Source organism: Gavia stellata, chromosome 4 (assembly GCF_030936135.1).
Source record: "Gavia stellata isolate bGavSte3 chromosome 4, bGavSte3.hap2, whole genome shotgun sequence".
Taxonomy (NCBI): Eukaryota; Metazoa; Chordata; class Aves; order Gaviiformes; family Gaviidae; genus Gavia; species Gavia stellata.
The window spans coordinates 8,504,204-8,528,172 of NC_082597.1; the positions used below are offsets into that span (position 1 = coordinate 8,504,204).

General features: G+C 40.3%; 1 protein-coding gene across 1 annotated transcript in view; it reads right to left on the reverse strand.

Moving 5' to 3' along the window:
- The window catches only part of FAM107B (family with sequence similarity 107 member B), a 59,821-nt gene extending 36,267 nt beyond the window's left edge, over positions 1-23,554 (reverse strand). Inside the window, exon 1 of the mRNA XM_009817160.2 lies at positions 23,483-23,554. The gene's annotated coding sequence lies outside the window, so the exon portion shown is untranslated. The remainder of the gene's footprint in view (positions 1-23,482) is intronic.
- Between the last annotated feature and the right edge of the window lie 415 nt (positions 23,555-23,969).

The window sequence follows — 23,969 nt, forward strand, 5'->3', positions numbered from 1 at the left end:
GCTTTCTTCATTCAGATTAAAAACTTTAGACTTACCTCTGTCTCTCTGTAATGAAGCATTCATATATTCAGTTCATCATCCATTTAGGTTAAGTGCATGTATAGACAAGTACTCTCAAGACACTTCATTAATCTACATTTATCTTAAAGATGTTTAGAACTGTAGACATGCATGCACAAGATGAGTTTTTCAAGACCTAAAAGCAATTAGGTCTTTCTTGAGAAAAGTGGCTTTGGTAGCACATGTTCTCACAGTTATTTAAATAAATTCAAATCAAATATACGTTTAAGTCAGCACAAGACTTCTCATTAGACACTGGCATTTTTTCTGGTTTTAAGAGCTTTTTTGAATTGCTTTTCACTCTGTACTTAGGGGAATGCACTCACGCAGGTAGCTTGCAGGATGGTGCCCCTTGACAGACCTAGACACCACCCGCCCCAGGTTCAACAACGGGATTTATAATAATTTGTCATTATAGTTGGTAGCACTATGGAAATAGATATACAAAACACGTGCTTCATGTCAAAACATCAGTCCTTCAAGTGACTTGCAGGAACAAACAGCAGAAACAGAGCCAACAACTGAAAAGCAGAGCAGCACACCCACTTGGTTCAAGTGCTGGAGCAAACCTGGGTCAGCAACTCCCCGACTGCTTGGAAGGAAGCACCCAGAACAGAGAAAGGCTGTAATAGTAGAAAAGAAAACCAGAATACACCATGGCTCCCGAGCAACTCACATTCACTTGCTTACTTATGTTCTGAACTGCATAAAACTGGAGTCACCTTCTGGAGATGTTTCTCCCCGCCTGACTGGTTATCACGGTAGCCCAGGGCTAAAGTTAGGAGCAGAAGCCTGCGTTCATCCACTAAACACTTCCCAATTCACCTTCATGGCACTCTGTAGAGTTGAGATCAAACTTCCTTATTTTGTAAGATGGGGAACATTAAAAATAAAAAAACTAAAAAAGCCAAACCAAACAGAAATTAAGCTACTTGCCCAAACGATATATGACAGATTAGGTAGAACTCGAAACTGAAGGCAGATCATGCAAGTCCCAGTTGAGCCCTGTAAAAAAATTAGCCCTTCTGCATTCGACCATCTACTACGCTTCTAGACCCGCCGTTACTTCAAATCCTGCCTACTTAAACTCTAACAGAAGACTCTTGAATTTTCCATCATTGGAAAAAAGATGACCCTAACTCTGGCGGAGAATATTAGGCTTCCTTGTAATCCCAAGTCTCTCTCTTGCTTCCATCTGTTTATTTTCCTTTTAAGTCCACAAATGGACTTAAAGAATAAATAGTCCATTTCTTGGCCACATTTGTGGCCAAGAAAAAACAACGTGATTACATTCTGCATGTGGTTAAAGCCTGAAGCCTGCGGTTTTAAAACAGACACATAAACATACAGATACATATGTACATACACATATACTCACACATATCTATATAGACTTTGTTAATAATCTTCATGCATCACCTCTATTTGATTTTTTTACAGTGATTCTTGTAAAAAGCAATCCCCAAATGTGCAAACTATTAAGAAAATATGTGAAAAAACAAAGTCTGATTGGCAGATTAAAGTCGTAGGCTGAATAAGACATAAGCCTGTTTAGCATTAATGCCAGAAGAGCCTCTCTCACTCTAAAAATCTGACATACCATTTGCTTTATTAGCTCTAAATCAACTATTCATTTAATTTACATTAAAAATAGGAAATTAGAAATAAATACAGATGATTTAGAACTGAAGTTATGCAAAGACAGCACTTCTTTTTTAATAGCCTTCAGTTTGGAAGCGAATATTACTGCATGCTGCTGAACTGCTACAACAGTCCACAAGGCCAGCACTAGAAGTTTGTCGATATAACCATTATGATTTAATTTACTAATTATAACAGAGTTGATTAACTCAAGGCTTCCTTTTCCACTAACTGAATACTACAAACTGCCTCCAACTATTATGAGTTTAGATCTGAGTATACGAGCAAGGAATGACTATCTCATGAACCATCTATAATTACAGTTTCACAGATCAAGGAAAGGAAACTTTTTTAAATGGGGAAAGAAAAAGAAAGGCAAGATAATGCTTCACCCTAGTCAAAAAGTCACTGCAACTTGGATTAACTTAGAATTCATGAAACTTCAGTCAATAAAGTAAAAATTAAAGTCCAACCCTTAAAAAGTAAGTCAGATGTTCCATTAATTACCTCTTACATTTTTGTGAAGGACATGGTCCAAGATCACAGAGAAGTCTATTACAAGTCACAACTATGCCACCAGTAGAGATCCAAGAGTTTCCCTTCCAAGCTAGAGACAATTACCAACAAAACAGAACACACCTCTCCGGCACCAAGCCGAATACAGGGAGCCAGGTTTTCCTCAGCAATCACAATTAATAGAAATGACGATATATAAACAGCTCTGCAGCCAGAGCTTGCGGTTGGCTCAGCTGCACTGGGGCAATTAACTCCAGCAGAATGGCATTACAGTTGCTCATACCCCTTACTCGCTGCAGGACACTTGCTAACACTTGTGTTTACTACTCTAGGTCAATGCCAGTAACTTCACAGTCCTTACCTACTGAAAAGCGCTACCCTTCTCTGCTTTTAAGCTTCCCGACATTCCCACAGTGAGAAGGCCATGCCTCTTATTCCAAGCACCTTAAACTCCATCTAAGCTCATTTTAATCACGCACACGGAGGCTTTCTTCCCTTCTGGTATTTTTAATGAACGTAACATTAGAAGAGGCTGAAAGTTTTTCCTTTCTTAATCTTGACAAAACCTTTTTCTGCTAAGTACTTTGTAACAGAGCTGCTGCACAGCACTATTGCTGGAAACAAGGGGTTTATAATGGAAATGGTGATGTCACCTTGAACACAGCACCAAACTGCATGAAAAACGCTGTCATGCTTCTGGAAAGAAAATTCATTTAAAACCTAACAGACTCTGTCATCATCATAAAATGCACACATTACTGCTGCCTGCTCTCAAAAAGCTTCATTAAATGGGGCTGGGCACAGCAGCAATGAACTGCGGTCTCCCCTGACTTCGTACAGTACCTGGGCTCATTACTACCAGCAGCTGTGGCCATCTCCACACTAACAAGGAAGGAGAAGATAAAAATCTGCACTAAATTAGAATCTAGTTTTCTGATCATGAAAAGAATAAGCGAACAAAATCAGGGTGAACAGAAGTCTGTGCTGGAGGATTACTCTCACTACCTGTCCATTATACGCTTAGCAATTCTTTGCCTAGCATTAACATCTACTCATTTCTCCAAACCAGTAACTCTCATTATCATTCTTGTTCCTTTGTTGTTATCAAACTAGCCTTCCTCTGGGGGAGGTGGGGAGGTTTATCAGCTTCAATGATTACTGGCCACTGTACTTCACGTAAAATTTGGAAATTTTGAAATTAAGACAGTAAATCACCACTACCCTCTGCACTCAAGAGACAAATCCAGGTGTAACAAAAATATAATGATGCTATTTTATTAAATCAGTAAAAGAATAGTGAAGAGAAGTGAACAAGACTTGGCCTTAGTGAACATCTGAAAGTTAATAACCCTAGGTTAATAATAAGCCTGATGAGGACTGCTGTTACAAAGGCAAAGATCTCCAGGAATTTAACACGAGGTAAGTTTTATCATTAAAACTATACTTACACCTAAAGTGCTCTGGATTATTTAATATTTATATAAGCGAGAGCCAGGAGATCTCATCTAATCAGGAATATGCTGTAATAGCCTCTGATTCAGAGGCCTTCAATTTACTCTGCGTTCACAGAGTGTGTATAAGATACCATAAAACGAAACAATAAAAAGACGTAAAAGGAAAGAGCTGATATGGCAAAAGACCCAAGCAGAAGCATGGAGCAAAAAAATTTTTAAAAAAAAGGATGTTTTCAAGTAAAAACTATCTGCATGCATAGTTCTGAAATTGTAACTCTCAACTTCCCTATCCACATTACTGTGTGCGCTGCAGATGAAACAAAGCAATGGAGAATAACAGGGCCATGTTGCCTCTTTTGAAAGGAAAATTCCACCATTGTGGAAAGCTAATAAAGAGAATAAAAGCAACAGGCAAAACTAAGAAAGCAGAGAATGAAAAGTATCAGTATCGATTCAAGTAGTTAATTTTTTATTCATGGATGTTCTTTCCAATGGATATCATAGAAGCATTTATGCTTAATAGGTGCCATCACTGTGCAAATGTTTTCTAAAATAAAGACTGATTTATTCTTAAGTACAGGAAAAAAACCCCTTTACCAAGACATTAAGTGGCTTCATTCCCCCATCCAAAGCCTGCACAGAAGGATGTATGCGAGAAACAGCGGAAATACGCACAAGTCCTTTATAAAAATGTCATCATAGGAAACAGCCATGTGCAGAATTCAAGGACCAAAATGAAGTGTGGACCACATAAAACAGAATAAAACTTATCCTCAGTGAAAGCCCTTTGATGTTGAAACAATTTAATAGAAAGTGGGTGCCATAGATGCTGAAATACTCCGTTGCTTTAAACTGCAAAGCAAATTAAAATGTTTTCATTTGATAACCCTGGCTAATTTGTCAGTGATCCTTGACCTCTCAGAGGAGAAGGCATGTGTATTATTAACTACCCTTCAAAAGGCTTCAAAGGAAAAACCTCAGTTAGATACAAGTCCTAGTCTCAGAGCCTTACAAAAGGAGACCAGCTGCTTCCTACTTCTTTCCCTTCCGCTTCCTGCTTCTCATTTAAATGCTTGCAATACTTATGTTTTGAATATTTATCCCCAATGCAGTCTATTCCACGTACTTTAAGTATAAAACCCTAATTCAGCTAACAGATTAAATTCCATTGTTTAAACTATAAATTTTAATCCATAATTAATATGCAAACCAAGGTAATCTGCAAACCAAGGCCTCTTTTGATTCCTTTTGCATAAATTGCTCTCCTCCTTCCCCAGTCTCCACGATAGAGAATGTTGTTCATCAATATTTTACTTCATAATCTCATTAGCAGTCTCTTCGTCCCTCTCCCATCAGTTAGGTTTTGTATTTAAATAGAAATATCTTCAGATACTGCCTGGCAACAATTACAGCAATCACATCCAGTTGGAATTGAAAATGCCATTTAATCTACTGTGATTTTGTTGATATCAAATATTCAGATTAATAATAAAGGTGGTGGTGGGGAAATTGTTACAGCTTTGGAAGGATGTAAAGTACTTGACACCTATTTCCTTTATTTACTGAGCAAACATGCAAAGAAGCATGTGTTCTCCTCCAGCAAGCCAAAAAGGCATGTGAGAGGGTCACAGTGACTGAAACAGGAGACTGTACAGAAGTGGGTCCCTTTCCTGTGCACATGGCTTGCGTGCATCCACGCAGGCACTGCAGGATGCAGGCTGGAGCTGACATGGGCAAGCACAGACTCAAAGAAACATCCTTTCTGCTTCCTTAGAGGTGCCATCCTTTATGCTAATTTTTCATCGCTGCCCTTGGGCAAATGAATATCAGATGACTAATAGTCTTCTGTGCAGAAGGAAGCCAGGAAGTAGACTGTTAATGAAGCCTTCCAAATGGCACTCGAAAGCCCAAAGGGTACTGGGAAGAGGCACTGGGACTGGATTGGCAATCTCATTTCAGAAACCAGAGCCTCACTGGTGTAGCTGACCTACCTTCTCCAACTCAGCATTGAAGGACTAGCCAAAACATGCATAAATAATGGGTCCATATCCGCTGAATCTACAACCATCCTGTGCTGGTGAGAACAAGTCATCATCTCCTCTCCTGTACTACTCCATCACCAGCCACAGATGCTAAATATGATCCCAAATGACATCTGTTTTAACTTGCACAGGGCCCTTTACAGACCAGACTGTATCTTGCCAGAACCTCATGTTAGATCGCCATTTATTGACTCTGATGGTGGTCAGAAATCTGAAGTTCTAAATGATCAACATAACCCTCACCTTTGAAATCTAATTCAAAACAATTTTAAGACTTTCTTCTTATGACTAATTCCCTTTATCCAGGCATCTATTAGATTTAAGAAAGAAATCATAGCAAGCTTCATTTTTCAAACTTGTGTTTACCCAAGGTAGTCCTTCCTTGAAAGAAAGGCCACAAAGGTTCCTCATGATCTACACATCTAAGTATCTTCTTGCACAGCCAGGGGCAACTTCTGCTTGCACAGCCAGGGGCAACTTCTGTGTATCGAAAGCTTGTAGTCTGTGGGTTTCAATGTTTTACATCATGAGCAAAGAACACGCAGACTCAAAATAATCCCATGCCTCCATTTTTCACTTCAGCTAAAAAGGATTCAACAGGACACATCAGAGGAGAAAACACTAGTGTTGATTTGTATTCTCAAAAGGAACAGATGCTAAAAATGAAAATTATTTAAGCAGAAATCTTGATTGTTAAATATTTGTAGCATTTTCTACGTTTCAGTCATTCTCTGCAAAGGGTTGCCATAACATGAGCTTTTTGTTTGCTGAAGAAGCAGATAAATTACACCACTACTTGGTTGCATATACTATACACTTACTCAAATTCTTTATTACACATGGAAAATGGCTCAGTTCTCATGTTCTACGTGAACACATTTTCAGCTGTTATTCCTATCAAGGTTGCATTAAGAGAGGTAAGTGAAGGCAGAGTAAGTTCACAAAACCATCAAAATGAAACTGGTCTTATTTATTTAGATAAAATCACCTGAAGCAGGCTGAGCACAAAGTGTAACAGACTTTTTTTATAGATAAAATTCATAAAATTAATTATTATCTGAAGTTAGCAATTTGATTATTTTTGGTCCTGATTCCAGATTTTAGAACTAGTAAAGTTATCGTTTTCTATCTCAATCATATTCCTGACTCTTCATCACTTTCTCAGCTTTGGAATAACTACTTACTGAATCGAAATTTTGGTTGGACTTGATGATCTTACAGGTCTTTTCCAACCTTAGTGATTCTGTGAAATAACTAGTTATTGATTCATTGAATGAACTAAAAAAAAATTCAAGAAAATATCTCTGAATTTGGCAGAAAAACTACTGTCAAATTTTGCTCGTTTCTCAAAAAAAAATGGTTCCAACCTCTTAACCAGTAAATTTCAACAGGTCGCAAATATTCAGGGCAGGGGGGGAAGACTTAAGGGGCTTAGATCAAGGAGATACGAGAGGTTAAGTTAGACTGAATATTTCATTATGGCTAAACTACACATTTATTTTAAACTTACTGCAAAGAAGATTTTTCCCCATTACTTTTATGTATTTGTAATCCAGTTTAAATTAATGTTTCGATTTACACAATTCTAAAGACCTAGCCCCATATATACATGCAACAAAATACTCAAAGAAGATCTCAAAGTGGACAAACGAAAATCACAGGGCATTCCACCCTGAAACAGGTCTTTGCCACTCTTGAATTTACAGTTAGTGTTTAAGTCTTATATCCCCAAAAGAGAGTCTAAAGTACACTCCCCTCACCTCCTCCTGGACAAGACTCACTCCTGTATCACAACATTGGCAGAATGCTTGCACAAAGATAAAGGCACAAATGTTGTGGATGCTTCCATACCTCATTGAGTTCCCATTTAAATAGCAGAGCAGTGAAGATCGCAGCAGTGCTGCTTTACCACACACCAGGCACCCAGAGCATGATCAGATTCGTGTCAGACTTATGTCTGGCAGGAGGTCTTCAGACTCTGCTCACTTGCATTATTCTTCCCTGGAGAAGCGGAAAACGATTCTTCGAGAGGTACGCTGGCCCGAGAGCGAAAGTCTTCCTTTTCTTCCTGCTACAGCCCAGCTACCTGCATTTGGGCGAAGGCTGCTGCAGGATAGAATGGCCCCTCTTTCCTGCCTACCTTCTATCCTCACCTTTACTGGCAACAACAGAAACCACCTGGCTGCTAGATCAGATAGCAGAAGCTCTCCTAAATGCCCTGCAGCAGCTGCCACCTGCTTTCCCCCTCCCCTCTCTTTTCCCACCTCCCTACATCAGCCCTGCTCTGGGGGCCTGGCACAGGAGTCAGTAATTGCACAGGGGATGTGAGGGGCACGCAGCTCCACCTTGGGAGGTTTCAGCGTCTAGGGCAGTCCTGCACAGAGAGGCCAGAACCACCTTCTAATCTCAGCTCATGTTGGCTAAAAAATACAAAGCAAACGTGGGATTGTGTGCTTTTGTGTACACATCAGAATAAAAGGAGGCAGAGGTGGTCAAAAAGATAGGGCTTCGTAAGTGACTGTAGGAGCTTTCGGCACAAATGCAGAAGTGCCAGGGGGACATAGCAGAGGCTTGCGAAGCTCGGCAGACAGACAGCCAAGACAGGCATGTTACGATTTAGAGCAAGGATAACAGCACTGTAACAGAGAAACCTGAACTGGTTTAATTGGGTCCTTCTCCTTATAAAATAGTTATATACAGAAATGTGAGATTGAGGACCAGCTGAAACTGGTGTGCTAATAAAACACAGGAAAACCATTGATCTCCGTAAGAGTCATTTACTGAATGCGTACAGAGAACTGGGTTTGTAGGGCTAAAATACCTTATTATTTCTTATTAAATTTTTTTAAAACGTGCAGTTCCTTGTAAAAGTCAAACACAGCAACTGGAGAAAACTCATATCCAAATGATTCTGCAGTGATCGTGGGTTTGCTGAAATTGTGAAGGCAGAAGATACCAAAGCTTTTCCTGCATAAATGCAAGGCTGACCATTTTAAAAAGCCTTTCACAACCTGCCAAAATAACTTAGACAATATCACGCCATCTCAAAAAAACAGGGGTAACATAAGGAGTTCAAAGAAAAAAAACCTCAGAAGCGTATAAAATTTATTATTTTTCTTCAAATGAATGACTGTGCCCTTTAAACTTAAGCATCACTAACAGATTAGCCAGTAGCACAGAAAGCCAAAAAGCAAAACAAGCATACAAAAGGAGAGATGGAATTTACTTAACAAGGTCTACAATAGATCCTGGCACATCTCTGCCTCAGGAAAAAATAAAAAAAACTGAAAAGAGACTTACCACAGGATTTTGTAAATATGGGTTGATGCTTGCATACCACTCAACATCACATGCGGTTGCAAAAATTCACTCTGTCTCATGAGATCATATGCATACACCCTACGTTATAAATTTATGCAAGCTTTTGCCAGAACCAGTCAGACGTTTTCCTTTATTTCCACAGCTGCTGAAAAGTATTATCGCGTCCATACTCTATCATGTCCAAATTTTCCTGGCTTTTGAAATGATCCACACTTCCTATTTTAAGCTTGAGCTGGAATGGATGTTTAACTCATTTCACAAAGAGTCTGGTTATACATCTCCCTTTATGAAAAATTTAAATTGTTTGGCTAAGAAGCAGTGTCTTTTTACCCCAGGATGCTACTCCAGCAGCAGTTAAGTAAATAATACGAAACAAAAACAGGGAAAGGAACCAAAGTTTTGTAACTAACACAGAAGAGGGTTTTGGTCTGTTTTCATAAAGTTCAAACAGAAGAAGTTTTATGACTTAAGTAAAATGAGTGCAAAAGGGTTTGGAGAAGGAAGGTTTCCATTAAGGAGATCCGAACCGGTTCAATAGTAATTTGAGCTCCATATGAGCTCACTTTTTGCTGTGCCACAGTCAGCAGCAAAGCAAAAACTTCACAAAACACAGGAGGGAGCTGATGACAGATGAGAGGGCAAGAGGCAACGCAGAGGCCATCTATGAAATAATTACTAGCACTATATTACAGCCTGCCATAAGAGAGCCTCTCCCACATTTTTAAAGCTGCAAACGTAAACGGCACTTAAAAGGAAGTTTAACTTGAGTGGTGAACCAGGAAATTAAAAAAATGGGCTGGAAGAAAATAATGGATTTTCCTGTGCCCCAAGGAGCAGCCCTGGGAAGTCCCTGCTCTCAACAGAGAATCCCACTTCATGGTCACCAGAGCTCTCTGTCTATAGGGAGTGGGATTCAGGATGATGTTTCCTTTCCCCTACCCTTTGCTGGCTGTCATGAGGCTGCTGTCAGCTGTGGCAAATCCGACAGCCTCTGCAATTTATGGGAAATGGCCAAGCAAGGAGCAAGCTCAGGACAGGCTCAGCAGTGGGTAACGCTGCCCGGAGCTCATCCCTGCCTGCCAGCACCCATATTGCGCAAAGGCAACCTGAGCACAGTCCCACCAGTTCCTGCAGCAGGTGATGCGGGTGACCCTTTGGAGAGAGCACCCCACAATCCCCCAGCATTGGCTCACAGAAGGATGACCCGGGGAGAGTCACACCAAACCTGCACTTAACACGGATGCTTCATTCTGCGCAGAGGTTCATTCTGCCTGGGGGAGGGAAGACGAGCTGTCATCTGCGTTGGCAGCCCAGCTGCCCAATACCCGCTCAGACGGTTTAAATCCTGACTTACTGGGCTGAGCAGCACTTGCAGAAAGACCTCACACCAACAGGAACCAGGTGGGTGGTATAGGAGAAGGCAAGGTGCAGGTTTTGCTGAACAGGAATTTTTGTCTCCAAGGAGTTCTGCAGGTGGCATCTCCCATACTGTGGTAAACTGAGGCAACCCTGGGCAGACCTCACAAGCAAAGTCAACAGGAGCCCTGTTGTGGGTTTCATACTTTGTGTATACAAAGGCAATTTTAAACACGGATCCTAAAGTTGACTTTTTAGGACACCAGTGCAAACATGCAAGTATAGGGACCGTGTCACCGACTAACCAAGATTTCTTTGCATATAGAGACTTGGTAGCCCATTTTTCTTCAGCTTCACTGTGTGATGGAAATGTAAATGGAAACAGAGTATTTTTGATAACAAGTAGTACTGACTTAGGAGAGCCTCCCTGATTTTTATTTATTACATGGGCAAGAGGCCAGACAGAGCATTTAGTTAATTAAAGTTTTATTGATAGTAATAAGTGGTATATTTCTGACAGCCTTCATTTTTTTCCATGGTAGAATGTGGTCCTTACCCTTCTTTTTATGTACACAAAGAAAAAATAACTATGTAAGTTCCTGCAAGATCCAAATAAAAAAGCTACTGCTAAAATAAATAAATAAAATAAAAACTGAATTCATCACTCAGCATAGCTATCCCCATAGAAAGACTAACATGGAGATGAAATGGGAAACAACCTTGCCTAGGCTGTTAAGGGGAAATGCTGTATTAAAAAGGTAAGTTTCAAATAAAAAACCAAAGGCAGGAAGTAGGAAAAAATAATGAGATTCTTACACTGTGCAAGCTGGCCAAATGTATCAACCCTTGTTATATTTGTTTGCCATCTGTTACTCACTAGGCATGTTCATGCACTGGGAAGAATACCAGATAAAACATGTGGTTATTGGCCAGCAGAGATAATACAGCTAGAACGCAAGCTCAGGTCTGCAGCAGCTTTCCTTTATAAGTGTTTCCTATTTAAGCAAAGATTGATCCTACATGATGTGACAGGCCATTGATACAAAGAAATTGCTTTACGATATGATCCTTGACTGTTAAACAAAAAAAACCCTGCAAAATCAACAGCCAACGTATATTCACTGTGGGCTTACTGAGTTTCATACTACTGTGTCTAAGTTTCCAATTCACGTAAAACTAACTTTAATCTTTCTGTGATTCAACCCAGCAGTATGTTGAATTCAATGGTTAGTCTTTCAACTGAAAGGCCTGAAGCCAGTTTACAAACACATAACAATTTGAAATAAAAAGAGTTTCCTATCCATTCTAATTTTCAAGACTTTGTGATGCACATGTCATTGAATTACAGGAATAGCTCATTCAGTTACAAAAAGCTTCTAGAAGGAACTGATAAATGAACATTAATGCCTTTATAGTTGTAACCAAATGAGGGGACCGAAATACATAGCGTTTCTTCCCCGTCTTCAGCTTTACAAAATGTTCATGGGGTTCATTAGTCAGAAAGTTAGCAAGAATGAAAGTATATCTACTATTCCCCATCTCTGCTACCCACCAAATGACAGTTAAATAGAGCTGAAGGAAATTGATGTGGTTTGCTTGCACAACAGGCTTTCTAAAAGGTAGCAACCATTTTGTAAAGCATTTAGACATGAAATAGAAAGAATCTAGGATGCTATTCTGATAGCCACATCTTAGTTAAATCAGTACGGTTCTAGCAAAACTAGACTGCAAGAGCTGAGCTACAAGAGCCAGGCTACAAGAGCCATCATAGGGAAGTTCCCTTGGTGCAAAGGTAAGCTGCAAAAACATATCCAGAGAGACTGTTTCATAACCAAGAAGCAAACACAGGACCAGGTCAGGTATTTAAGTTAAATGACCTTCTTAGATGTCTTATATGATAATTTAAGTGTGCACTCACACCCCTCCTCATAAGTTTTGGCTGCTTTCAGCCAAATTTTTAAAGGGTTTGAAGCCTCCAAGATACGAAGGTCCCCTAAATTTCATGTAAACTGGTGGCTGAGTAACGAAAGACCCCAGCTGGGAGTCCAGGCTCTGACAGGGCTCATTCCAGTGCTGCTAGACAACAATTGCAAGTAACAGCCCTTGGAAGCACATTAAAATTAAAAAAAAAAAACAAAAAAAAAAAACCAAAAAAACCAAACACCACCACCCAACCAAACTCTAAGAATTTGGATCAACAGGAAATGAACTGACAGGAAAACAAAACCGACGTTTATGGAAGGCAAAACTGGATGATCCCCACATTGACTACACGTGAACTAGGTGACAACAGGGATTTAGTTATGCAGCACGGAAGAGTTCAAGCTTGTGATGCTAGTGTGAAAGATTCATGCAAGCTTATCTCATGCAGATCAGCTAGAAAGTTTACAGCTACAGTTTGCAGCAGAAATACATACGGTACAAACAGATACACCACAATTTTTTTATTTCTTCTTTTTTTTTAGCTATCTCACATTTCATTTTCTTTCCCATCTAGTATTGCAGTCTGACCCATTTCCTTCCCCAATCCAGAGATCAGGTCAAAATTTATCAAACATGATGATGATGAAAAGGTCAACTCTAATGTATCTACCTGCCTGCATTCCTTCTGGAAGTAGGTGTCTTGTAGGATACCTCTGGTTTCTGTGCCACATTTAAGAAAAAAAAAAAAAAAACAAAAACAAAAAAAGGCCCAAAAGCCCAAACTATTCCGCTTTAAGTACAAAGACCTCTTCTATTAGGAAAAACACACCATTATTGTGATGAACGTGATTAAAATTTCAGATTCTTGCAAGAACCACTTTCAGTCATTCTACAAACTTCCTGTCATTTGCCAATTACATAACTGACACCTATAATCTAAAGCATCTTTCACTTTAGGGAAAAAAAAAGGCAACAATTAACTAATTGTCTTATACTGGATAATGCAACAAGGTCTAACCCTGCTGCAATGAGAATAAACCCAGTTTAATCCCAGGCCAGTTACTCAGCTGAGGACAAGTCATATCACTGAAAGCCCTTCCAGTTACTGTCCACTTTGCCTTTACTTCTCTTGCTTATTTTGTTCAGGGCTAGAACAGAATCAGGCACAGACCCGGCTGTAGCCCAGGATTGTCATTTGGCTCTGGAAGAGACACACGTGCTTGTACCGTGCCACACAGCTTCACCCTGCGCTTAAAGCTCTCCCTGTGAAAGGCAACACATGGAGTCCAGAACAGGGCTGGGAGGAGAGAAGTCCTGGTGCCACCAGGAGTAACAGCTGCAAGGCAGCTTGCTTTTATTTAGTGCACGCATGTGTGTACACCTTAGCCGGATTTCAGCTGAGGGCCTTTAACTTCTGAAGTTAGGTTTTCAGCTTCAGAACAGCTGGCTCTGGATGAAAAGTTTTATATTCTTAACCAACAGTACTCAGGCCAAGGGGAGAGGAATTGCATTGTAAATTCAAGCCCCCCATAAAAGAGAAGATATGCGCAACAGAAAAAAAAAAAACAATTCACAGGAGAGACTAAATTGTTTGAGAGTTGAGAGGAAGACAACAGAAAAATCTGATCATTTAAGCTGACCACCCTACATTTGAATAGCAGGCCGATACTTCCGCTCCAATGCCAAGCCGACCCTGTAAACTTCAAGCCCTAGATTCAGTTATAAACCCTAGGCAAAGATAAAGAAAGTCCTTTTAAAAATGCCCTTCTACTCCCCTTCCATTAAGGACTTCAAAATAATAACACTTAAATCTAGTCTAGGCTTTAAATGTTCCAAACTTTAATGATTCAAGCTTTTAAACTTCCATTCACTCACTCTTCATTCAACAATTGGTTTACAGAAAGATATTTAAATTGTTTTAAAGAGCCCAGGGCTCACTGTAGGACCTTTTGATTCTCTGTGCACTATCACTTATTTACTTTACGTTTTCCATTAGTCAAGTGCTGGCTAGTTCACATTCAAATGAATCACAAGCACCAGAGCAAACAAGACAGTTAAGGCAAAGGAATCCAATTCAAACAGCATCCATTACAAAAGACATTTAACAGTCCAGAAAACTAAGAAGTTTGCTTTACCTTTTAACTAAGCATGTTTAGAAACAAGAAATGAGCATTAAGAAAGTCTGAAATTCCTTAAGTTTATACAGAAATGCCACTAAAAACTCCCTCTCTCTTCATTTTCATCAGTGAAGCAAATGCATTGACTGAAATGACTAGTTACTGCAATGAATTAAATGCTTTCCACCTCCAGAAAAGGGGTGCCGGGGTGGGGTGGGGGAATCCCAAACCCTGTTACAGGACAACAGTGTTCTTCCAAAATGCACAAATACTGAAGTGATGCAGTAACTGTGTGAGTGCTACCACCCCTTCAGCATGCAAGTTAGAGAAACAAGTGAGTGTTGTGCTTCAAGATGCATTGTCCTTTACATTAAAAAAATAAAGGTCATGACCTTTGTGATCCAGAGGACTTACCAAAGCAAAAAAAGAAATGTTCATTCTATGTTCAGCCCAAATTGTAATAAAAACTAACATTTGATCAGGACAGAGGGAAAACTCCAATTTAATGAAACTGCAGTTAGTGACATCCCATAAAACAATGCCAATCACTTGTCTTTGAGTCAGCTACATTTCCACATTTAGTACAACTGCTTTGGATGACTCACACCAATAATCTATCTGGGAGATAAGTAAAGGAAATCTCTAGCGTGATTTTGTTGCAGCCTCTCAAGATGAAATGTAATTTGCCTGGTGCTCCTCATTTGAACTTCAATGACTTGAAAATTTAATTTTAATTCCAATTGGTCTTAAGGAATTTTCTCAAAAGCAACAAGCTTAATGGGGGTAATGCAAGATGCACAAAATTGGCAAGCAGAGTAATGATCATGGTCTAACCAGATCCTGTTTTCAGTAAGAAGCAGCTTTTTAGGCTGCCTACTTGCCTAAAGGGCTTTATGGGAAGATGATTTCTATATTGGGGTAGTGAGTTTATGCTTGAAATACAAGCTTTATATTATCTTTTCATTATGCTTCCGTTTGCAATGTTTCATCTTGTTTGTTTGTCTCTTGGTTCAAAGTCCCAAGTTCAAATTCTATCCTTGCACTAATTAGTTATAGCTGTAGGCAAGTCAATTCAGCCTTTGTTTCTCAATCTGTAAAAGAAGAACAATAATAAATATTTATCTACTTTAAATAGATATTGGAAGGATTTATTTACCCTGACACAGTTTGTTTTTCAAATACACAATGACTCTATAAAATCCTAAGCAGAAATTACCTAGTTCAACCACATTAACTGGAATGATTGTAATTTTTGTAAATGGCTTGTTGAGCATTCATATCCTTTCCTTCCTGAGAGATACCTTTTCCTACAGTATGCTTCTAAGCCTCCCATTTAGCCAACCACGATACCCTAAGCTGAGTTCATGGCATCTTAACTATGGCAGTTTGAAGAAAAAGAACAGTACATTGATTACAAAGACATTTAATCTTAAGAAACTGAATGGCTGTATTTTAGAGTACAGAATTTTTTTTCAGCCCACTTCCTGGGGGAAAATACCCAGTAGGAATGGGAGCTCCTCATTTCTTTGCTTTTACAGTTATGAGTTATCTCTGATATTCAATGTTTCGTTGACTAGTATGTGTAATCTGGTGCTTTCTAAATCCAATCTTTGTCTGACTTCATAGCACTCTAAACACCTGCACTCAGAAAGTAAATTAACTATATCTGTGGCTGTTTCAGCAGTCAATCAGCTTCCTATTAGAAAGCAAAAAATACCCTTAAACAAAGTGTGATTCTGGAGATAAAATAAAGATAATCTCAAGTCTTGTGAAGCATAAACCTGAACAGGAAATCTGCTGAGGCTTCTCCATCGTTAAAGATAAAAAAAGGAATAAATGAACTCACCACCGGCTCAAACTTTAATACTTAATTCTACTAGTCCTGATGTTACTTGTACTAAAGAGATTAAGACCCAATAGTGAAATGGGAAGAAGGGGTCTAAATGATCCTTTAGAGCAGTCATTTAATGAAGCACCATTTTATCAATGTGTGATATGCCCAATTTGATGGGACTCTTCAATAATGCAATTTCAGTCAACGTTGGAAGGAATAAGCTCTTTGAAAGCACACACTCCTCTACCTTAAAGTTCATTACTAGACTCTTGCATCACAGAACAGGCATTATAAATGCAGGCCTCCCCCTGTATGCTACCAGATGATGGCAGTCAAAAGAATTAAGTATTAAAAAAGCCTTCCATCAATACAGAAAAAACACAGGAAAGTAAAACAGGAGACAGTACCTAGAGAGTCTTTTTTCTTGCATAATTCTGAGGGAGAAAAAAAAAAAGGCTCCAAAAAACAGTTTTAGTGGAAGCTGATATGGGGATATTTCAGCAATTAAGAATTTTGTATGGCAGACACCAAGACCTTAATTAGCATAGCATTATAAAACCTGGGCATCCTTCTGGGTGCAAAGCTAAGTACATCACAGATTGAGCTGACCACAAACTCAGCACCACAGAAAAGAGAGCCTTTCCCTGGCAGATGCTGTCTGCAGTCATCCCGCACCAGCAACACTGTGACAGCTTTGAGGACAGGAAGAACTACTTAGCCCTAGGAAATTGTGGCAGTGGATTAGGAAGAGACCAAACAGATACTTGAATTACAAATGGAGCAGAAAATTCAGCAGAAAATTCAGCTACTTGGGTACCTGTATGGCCCACTGATACAGCATCCAAGAAGTCTCCCAGGATTTAAGTACTTTCCCCTCTTTTGAAGCTCTTCACCCAGTTCCTTTACCACCATCACTGACCAGACTGATCTCTGACTCTGCATCTCAAACTGGCCCCCATTTTTAGAGTTGTCTACTATAAAATTTCACAATAAAAGTGACATCAGTTGCAGAAATTTTCTAGTAAACAGTACTGGTCAAACTCTTTTGTTTTCTTTGAAAACAAGATTTACTATACAGACCTGTGCTTCTCCTCCCTGCAATAATTTTTGGCTGAAGCTGGCAAATTGATTACATTTAGCTAAAGAACATCTTGTCTTGGATCAGTTAATCCTATTAGTTACCTGGAAACAGGTAACAAGTTTGAGGAGATGCCTTTTTAGTGCTTCTACAGAGAAAAAGTAGACCTTAACTAGCTGGAAAGTATATAGATCCTTATAGGGCAGCTCACAGTGTTCACACAATAAACATGAGTGATGAAGCACCTTTATAGAGATACATAAAGCTACATCTACACTAGAAGTTCCAGTAAAAATCTTGCTCTCCAGCAAAGCAGCTGCGTTCAGTGCCAAACTGATCTCCGATGCAAGAAAATTTTTTACTTCAGGTTTGCAAAAAACACTGAGCTGGTGTCACAAAAAAAACCCCAACATGCTTCACCTTTTTGTGTGTCTAATGTCCATTCGCTCACCCTCTCTTCCCTACTTAAATTGTAAGTTCCTCAGGGCAGAGACTGTCTCCTTAGGACTGTGCTACACAGGAAGGGCCCTCAGGTCACTGGAAAACAAAACAATAATTGGCACACATTTTCTAACTTGATGTGCTAACTTGTTGTCACATCCTCAAGCAAGAAAATTTATTTTATTCTGCTTACATACTATATTGTTAAAAAATTCAAAGTCATTGCACGTTCAGTAAATTCTTGGGTTTATAAAGGAAACTTTGAAGGTACGGCACTTTTGCATGATTAGGAAAAGGATGTAGCGTATAACACAGCCAGTTGATGCCTCCAATCCCTCCCTTTTTTCACTCAGTTTTATCAGTCACTAACTAAAGAGAAAGCAAGACAGGCCCAAGAACTCAGATTTGAGCTTCCCCAAAAGCTGAGTGTTTTGATACAATGGCATCTGTAACACGTGCTTCAGCCTTTTAAACTAAATCCTCCATCTAAGACTGACTGGATGGACATTCACAAACTACACTCTTCATAACAAGCTTCAAGGCTGGCTTTCTAGTTGCTGGAACTTCAGACAAATATTTTTGTAAAATCTTTTCAATGGGATATGGCTTCACCCCTAGAGATACATGCTTTCTGCTCTTCAGAGACGTTGAATTTCTTGAGTTCTAAAGGTAGCTTTTAAGGTATTTTCTGAAAAAGGAAGAATATGTTCACTCATATTTTGCATAAGAAGTTAATGTCTTGTTCAGCCTTCTTGTACTTGAAAGAAGAAATGGGTAAATGAAGAGTAATGGGCATGTCTTTGGAGAGCCACCCTGCTCCCCACAGTTGCTATCTGTGGTAACAAATAGCATGCACAGGACAACCCCATGTACAGCCAGAGCTTCCTTCCAGAATACAGAAGACTCCCTGCGCCTGAGTGTTGTTTTTGATCAGTTAGTGTGTCGTTGCGCAGCTCACTACGACAAAGGACACAGGAGAAAAGTGGGAGCGTGGCAAGGCAAGCCATGCTTACTGTTCACCCTTACCCTAGCAGCCACCTATGAAAGCTCATCTCTTCACCTTGCAAAATCTACTGCCAGCACAACTGGGAAGTCAGTTACAATCCACAGTGCTCTGGTTTGCTTCTGCATGTTACATACAGGGAGGGCCTCAAAGGTACTTCTAAGGCTTGGAAGAAAAAGTTGGTTTACTTTTAGAAATACCAAAAAACCACCTCCCACGCAAAGAAAATCCCAAAACTACCATGACTCTTTCCCCATCCTTTCCTCCATTCTCTTAAGACACCCAAACCTGGCTATAAATTTCTGCTAGACTGTTTTCAGAGGGCAGCAGTGATGTGCCAGGTGTTTTGAGAGTTAAACGTGTATTACAGCTTGCATTCTATGCTATAGCTCATCTTATAGCACAAGTTACCTCGAAAAGCTCTAGGATGAAAAAAAATAAAATCATAATATAATGCAAAGACTATCATAATCCAGTCAAACTCCTCCCTATTCTTTCCAAAAATAAACCCCCCAAATCCCAGTGGCTTCAGATGAAAATTGCCTTTCTTCCTCTACCAACAGCTAAGCCCCAAACTGCATCTCAGGGAGAGCCCAGGCATCCACTCTTCCTTGAAGGGCACCAAGGAGCTCAACTACCACAGCAAGTCTGAAGGACATAGCAGCAACGCAGTGAGATACTCAGCAAGTCATCTTTTTCCCCAGTGACACTTAAGAGGCAACTGAGGTAGCAGACACATATTTCAGTTGAAACAGCAAAGCAATGCACATATTTGAAGGGCTGCTCAGCAACTCATCCTGCCAGGAAGAAGAAAATTTCCTTTGGCTCAAACTAAATTCCATGCTCTCCACAGGTACTAAACAGTAAAGCTTTTCCTCTGTGGTGATATTAACATGCAAAGCGACTCAAGACCATCCATTCTGATCCCCATCCTTAAGTGTTTGCTCAGCTAGAGGTGCACTTCACCCATCTGACAGCATAAGCTCCAGCTCCCCTGAAATCTTTTCAGCTTGTTTAGAAGCATCCAGCACAGGCACTGGCCTAGATTAGGCATGCAGTTATGCACACACGAATGGTCTTGACCCACTTCTCATCACATCGTCTTGACTACTCAGAACTGTGAACTCTGTTTTATTATTAGCACCAGAACAAAAGCCTGTGTATATATACATGAGGTCTTATGAATGCCCATTCACTGTACAGGCAAGAAATGAAAAGAATCATTCTATTATCTCCCATTATCATCCTCCTCTTGCCAACCCACCAAGAGACCCACTGAATGTCATCGCTATAGAAATACCTTTGACTGGCAGTGTTTGGCTCCCATTCAGAGCAGATGCCACCGGACCTGGTGAGTTAGCTAGCACCAGTGTGCACAGGCATGGTGAACTGAACGTCCTTCCAAGACAGAGAGGAAGACTCTTAATATTCAAGTGAGTAAAAGCAGCCTAATGTGTATCCCTTTACACTGTAACAAACAGTTTCAAGACTCAGTTTCCCCTCCCTAAAATACACTATACTGCAAAGCGGAGGGACTGCTTCAACCAAAGTCAAACATGAAGGCACCTTCTCCTTCAGAAGCATTTGTGGGTTTTAGCACTCCAGCTTACGGAAAATGTGAATAATTCCTGGGTACAAGGTAAAAACTAAGACCTATCCCACCACAACAAGCAGCAAGGTTGCTGCCCAGGACATTAAAGCACTCCTTATAGCAAGAGCACGTTTATCGTAAAGATAGATAGTTCTCTGCAGGACTCTAATGCAGCTCATACAGAGCGGCAGTAAATGTAAGAGGCTGAGATTTGCTAAAGGACAGAACAGAGGCTTTACAGTTCATCCTGCAGGCATATACACTGCCTGAAATTGCAGTATAAATGTCAAAATTAAGAAATAGATCTCATCTAAAAGAAAGGAATTTGTCCCCTGTTCCTGAAATGACTGGGCTATTCCTCTCTTTGAACGAGAGCGTGTATTTGTAGAAAAGGCAATCTTCTGGCTTCATGTTGCCAGATAAATTTTTAAAATGTAAGCAAATGCAGGAGTTTTGCTTCTAGAATAAATAAAGCTAAATAAGGCAAAGGTTATTGCACTTGTGCTCCCTGCTCTCATCATGAAACCACTATCCTTGCTCCATCTAAGCAAGCTGATGACCTGCTGAAGACTCAACTCCAAGCCAAACTAGATCTGTACTACAAAGCAAACTGCACCAAGCCACCACAAACCCTGCCCTTTCAGCTATAGGCCCAGCCTAAAAAAGTAGAGTAACTTCTGATTTCAAATGTTGTTTTAAAACGTGATACAGACCAGTGGACAGAGCACTGCACACAACTGCTCCAAAATCTTTGTGGCTTATTCTGTTATAGACACAACTTGAAACGCTGCTCTCCCACCTGTGAGTTTCCTACCCTTCATTGCACAAAACTTACAGCATTGGCCTAAACACAAGAAGTAGGCTGCCAGCTCGAAACATGTTTTGAAACTGAAGTTAAAACTATGACAGACTGTGCAATTACAACAGTCAGCCACCAAACACAGTGCTGTAAGGAAAAGTGTTGCTTCAAAGTTCAGTTTTCCTAGTGTCATGAAACACAGAGGTGGCAGGTACCCTTCGGTGCTTTTAAGCTATGTAGAAAGGGGAAGAAAAGGTTCTGTTTGACCACATCCTTCCTTTTCTTGCAGATGCCAGTGCTCTCTGCTCTTTTAATGCCCGTAAGGTTTCTGCCACAAGAGAATTGCCACACGCAGCTCCCCGCTGCCCTGTGACACCCACACACAGCCCTTCGCACCAATGCCCTGAAGCGGAAGAGCAGCCAAGCAAGAACAGCAGCTACGTGACTATCTGTGCATAGCAGAAGTAAGAGCAGCCATGTCTTTAGAAACCACCTTCAAAAAGAAGCACGAGCCTGGTCTCTCAGGGTGGGGATCTGCACTCGCATCATCTCACCGAGCTGCTGGGGTCACAGAGAGGCAGTCCTGGTCTTGCCACAACCCTGAAAGCTCCGCAAAACCTTCTCTTCCCTTCTGCTGACATCTGCTCACGTGCAACTGTACAACAGGCCAGATGAAGGACCTCCCCAAAGATCCAGCCAGAGACCCATCTGTAAAAACAGCACCCAGGCAGGTGTAGAAAGGAGAAGAAAAATGTCCCTTACTGTTTTTCTCTCTCATATGTATGCTGAATGTCTTCGTTTAAGCACTTATCATTACAAAACCATCCTGGTTTTCATAGTCCTACAAAGACCAACATGCATGTTGTTGGTGGAAGAGCAGTCAACCACTAATTGCATCACAGCCAGGTAACCAAACTGATTTTCATACCATGCCTCTTCTCTTCGCTCTTCTCTTCTCCTGCTCCTTCATGCAGGGTGAAGTTCTTTCAACACTAGCCAATAGTTCAGGAGACATGAGTTCAAGTTCTTGCACCACTACACAGTTCCTGCGTAGTCACAGATGACCCATTTACTTTCTCGTGCTTTTATTCCCCATCTGCAAAGTGAAGGTATCTTCCCCACAGTGGGAAGATACAGCACCTTGGCACTCCAGCATGGTTTTGAGACAATTAATATAAACGAAGCGCATACAGAGATAAGCCTGACAAGAACATGCAAGATGTAGAAAGAGGAAGTATCACTGAGAAATGTAGTTCTAGCCAGACAATTTATCTTTCTCCTAAAAAAGGTTTTTCCTATCAAATTTGCACCTCTATGTTCAGGTTAGCATGTGACCAATTCCCTTTCCACAGCTGAATCCTTCCATTTGCTTATGTTAAACATCAAAACCTCAACTTACATGCTCTTTAAGTAAATACAGAAGAGTTCCAGGTTCTTTGCAACTTCTCTGTTAAGCTGCAAACCATACTTCCACTGATACTAAAGAACACGCCAGGTCTGGCCAAACCAGAATAAAACTTTAGGCTGGTCCCTGAATTGAAGAAGCATTAAGCACATTTTTTCCCCTCTAAAGTTAGACAGTGCATGGATCTTGCTCTTTGATACTTGCTTTTTCCAAAAGCATCAGAATGGTATCAGCTGTGAGTTGTGTCTGACATGCTCTTTTTGTGTACTTATGAGATGCAAACAGATTCAAATTTGTACAGTGCAAAGATGTCAGATACAAAAACAGCTCAGCAGAGACTCTGCAAAGCTGAGCATTAAAACTTGCTCTGTTTAAACTACCACAGTGCCAGAACAGGCTTGGAGCTGACCACATGTATTTAATACTGTTAACTACGTACAAAGATAGCATAGTTTTATTCAATAAAATCTTTTTTTTTGAAACTTTGATGGAGCCAAAGTTCTGTTAAAGCCAATTACTGGTTAAACAGTTCCACTCTTCTTCCCACAGCTAGTAAACAAGAGTATTTGCTTCTATCTTTCCCAGTTTTTCTTCTGCTCCAATTTTTAGATGGTTTTCCCATCCTTACTGATGTTATGAAGGGATGTACTAAAAACCAGTTGTTTCTCCATGTCGTAAGTATGTCATGATGTAAAAACCCAGGGACTCCCCTACCCCCACGCTGGTCTACTCAGTCTCTCTCAAGCCTGGCTGTTCCACTGCATGACTGTCAAACAATCTGCCACTTCAGCAAATGCACTGACCATAGCCACCACACAAATCAGCTTGTAAAGAAGAGGCGTGTGCATGTGCGAGAAAGATCTCCCAACTGCCGCTGCCACACAGGTCCTCGCTTACTTACCTAGTCGTGCAGGGGTGGTGTAGGGCAGTTCAATACAGTTAGGCTCAAAACCTTTAAACGCACAAGGGTGAGCTGGAGTTCAGGGAAACTTCTTAATTTTGAAGAGAGAAAAAAGATGCCAAGACTGAAAAAGAAGGAAGAGAGTAAATTAAGGGATATTAGATCTGAAGCAGAAAGGAGAAAGCATGCAGGAATGTATTTAGAGGACCTGATGAGATGACTCTCCCACCCTTACCCCTTACTTTTGGGAAGCATCAGCATACTATTTTAATTAACAATACTTAAGTGCTGGAGGCCAAATAGCAACATTACTCTTAAGCATTTTGGACTCTGAAAAACACAAGTGACACTTCACCTGCCAAAATCATCCCTGGCAAAACTCCACTGACATAAGTGGAACTACACCAAGCATGAAATTGGCCCACAGTTGCTTTAAGACAGTAAAGGCTTTGTTTTAGGAGATATGGGTTCTTTTTAATAAAGCCCA